Below are 3,709 nucleotides of genomic sequence, written 5' to 3' on the forward strand. Positions count from 1 at the left end.
CAAACAAAACCCAAAGATTAACGGTTTATTTGATTTATATTCTAAAAATTTTATTTTAGTATTTTAAAATTTAAAAATTTGTTTGGATTACTTGTTTTAAAAAACTGTTTTGTAAAATTATTTTTAATATTATATTTTTAAAACTAAAAAAGCAAAACAAATAAATAGTGTTTTACTTTTTATTTTTCAGTGTTTTTAACTCTCTAGTTAAAAACTGTTTTAAAAATTGAAGTTGTCAAATAGATTTATTTTTTTTAAACATTTTTCTAATTTTTTTATAAAATAGTTTTCAAAAACAAAAAAGTAAAACACAATCAAACAAGCCCTAATCATTCCAACCATTTATGCCTGCTAGCTGATTTTTTCACTCGGTTTTCTCAATTTCAGGCGGGCCTCAGTGTCTTGTCTACCCCTAATAAAAACCATGCACATCAAATATTGTCAATAAAGAATTAGTTAAAATTAGTTTTTTTTACCAAAAGATGTTGGGTCTAGCAGAAGGGGCTAGACTCCGAAAACATGGTGAATTCGAGTTTGAATGAATATCTGTTAAGAGAGGTACCTAAATTTAGTATCAAATATGCATCAAATAGTATTACCTCAAGTGAAGGGAACCTATAGGAAATCACAAAATAAAAATAAAAATTGTTTTTTTTTTAAGATTAAATACATTTTTGATCCCTCTAAATATATTAATTTTTATTTTTAGTCTCTATAAAACATTTCTTCAAATAATAAACTTTCTTAACTTTTTCGTTACAAGAATTAGTCCTCACTATTAAGATAACTTAACGGAGTTGACATGACACTACTTCATGTTTGTTCGTTTTTAATTGACGTGGCAACGTCACTATTATAATTAATATTTTAATATATTTTATTATAATTGACAATAAATAAAATCTCCAATATTTTAATGTCACTGCCACATGTGCCTTATTGTTCTTCATCATCATCACCAAAAATGCGTTCCTCCTCATCATCATTATCAAAATCGTGTTCGTGTTTGTGTTTTTTTGGCTTTCCAGGTCCACACTTATATTGAGGAGGCAAAATGTTAGACTGATCAATTTTTGGCCACTTATTTTGCCCATTTATAGGTGTGATGCCTTCATCATAACATTGTATATAAGTCTACCTATTGTGTTCCACATAAATTTCAACATCACACTTGGTTTCTTCAATATATGTTGACATTTTAATAGCACCTACATCATCCTCGAATGGCTTAACGTCATCATCCAATGACCCACTATCATGTTTCCACCATAGTCTAACTGAAACTTCATCAAAAGTGAGGTCCATTTGATTTATAGTATCAAATGCTTTAAAGAAATACCACATATCCACATTCCTTTATATGCATAAATGTCACCCCCTTTGTACCTTAGCTTTGGGTCTTTGACAAAAAAAAATCCTTAGTAAGATGCAAAATCATGACAATACATCAACAATCAATATCTATCATATGGAGCAGCACATGTAATAGTTTACAAATTGATTGATTATCACATGCATATTCAATGTTTAATTCATGGTCCTTTTCTAGGAAAAACATGAAACTCATTATTAATCAAGCACAAAACAACAAAACAAAAGTGAACTTTGTATTTATAGTTATTGGACTAGCTTATGAAAGTAGCATCATATTAATATAACAAAAACACAAAAATACCATATAAAACAAGATTCATACTATAAAAATTTCTAGAAACAGAGCAATCTCAACATCCATATAATACGATACAATACACACACTTACACATACTATACCATTACACACACCTACAATACAAACAAATAAAATTATTACAAATTGAACAAACTCAAAACAAAGAGAACAAACTCAACATACATACAATACAATATGGTACTATACGCACACTTACACAAACATACGATACACATTACATACACATACAATGCGAACAAATAAAAATTGCTAGAAACAAAACAAACTCAGCATAACAATCAGAACAAACAATAATGATCACTTTTTTTTTAATTTAAAATGAAATCAATTCTGGGTCAAACAATAATAGTGCCACATCAATTAAAAACGGATACATGCTAGTGACACGTCAGCTCCGTTAAGTCATCTTAACAGCGATGACCTACTTTAGTAACGGAAAAGTTTAGAAAGAATATTAATCGATGAATTTTTTTACGGAGATTAAAAATGAAAGTTAATATATTTATAGGGTGTTAGAACCATGTTGGTTTGAAGAACTATGATCCTTACATGTTTTAATGATGATATTTTGTGGGAATAATTTAAAATTCTAATATTTTATTTTAGTGTATAGTGTTCATAATAAGTTATTCCTTATGAGTTCATGCTACTTCCTTTGATGTTTACTATGATCCTTACATCTAGGTTAAAGGAACGCCAAAACTTTGCTTTTGACTTCCATACTATAAGTCTGGTGAATGCGCTTTGAAAAGCGACTCTAGTGATTATGTTTATTGCAAACAAAACTCTAATTAGTTTGACTCTGACGACTACAACAAGCATATGACTATTCTGCTTATGATAAGTGTGACAAACAAGTGATCGTCTGCATGTGATAAATTATGTCAAACATTTGATCATTTGACTATAATAATAGTCAACACTTCAATAAGTCAACACTCTAATAATAGTCAATGCTTTGAAGAAGATAAATCTTTTGCGCATCATCTACTAAACACCCTGAAGGTCTACGCGATATAATTTGATCATAATATCCTCTACTCCTTTAGTCTTCATATCAAGATTCACACGATCAATTTCAATGATATTTTTAACAAGGTTTAATGGTGAATCAATATCAGAAGATTTGAAATAAAACTTCATAATACATGTTGATTTCTTTAAATCTGAACAACGACCAAAAATCATAAATATTTCTATAAAAGAACGTGCAACTCTCATTGAAAAGTACAAGCAACAATGTACAACAATAAGCATTATACAAATGTCTATGTACTCTTGATCTTTATCTTTTATATTGTCTAAGTGTCGAAAAATATTTTCTAAAAGTACAACATTGTAAACACCCTCTTGTGAGAGTTATTCAGAAAATCCTTAAACTTGTTTTTTTGTAATCTAGCCTAGTAGTGACTACATTCTTCAACAACTTGATTGTACTAAGTTAGCAGGTTAAGTAAACTTGAATACAATCAAACTAGTAGGTATTTAGTGGAAGTGTAAAATAAAATACAATTCAAACACTCATTTCTTGTGTTTCTCGTTCTATAGAGGGAACACAAATATATTTAATCATTTTTTTAATATCATCAATATAAAACAAAAACAATTACTCTACTTTAACTATATTTTTTTTACGGAAGTTTGTATAAGTTGTTGGAACATATAATTCATTTACATGATAAATGTTTGTCATTAATCAATTATTCAAAATTAATATTTTTTTTATATCTTCTAAATACTAAAACTAAATTTCTTGCATTTTCCAAATACTAATTGTATATTTAAGTGTAAAGTCATTAATTACTCAACTATCAACAAAATTAAACGGTGTTAAGCAAAATAAAATGAAAAACATTTGCATTTTTACATAAATTTACACTGACATCATTAAATCTTAACTCAACGGACAAATGGAGATATCATTAATTTAACAGTTTTTTTCTTAAGTTCGAATTCAAGATTTGGCGTTGTGAGTTTATGGTAGTATTTAATAAATAAAAATAAATAAAATTACTT

This window comes from Cicer arietinum, chromosome 6 (genome assembly GCF_000331145.2).
Source record: "Cicer arietinum cultivar CDC Frontier isolate Library 1 chromosome 6, Cicar.CDCFrontier_v2.0, whole genome shotgun sequence".
In the NCBI taxonomy this organism is placed as follows: domain Eukaryota; kingdom Viridiplantae; phylum Streptophyta; class Magnoliopsida; order Fabales; family Fabaceae; genus Cicer; species Cicer arietinum.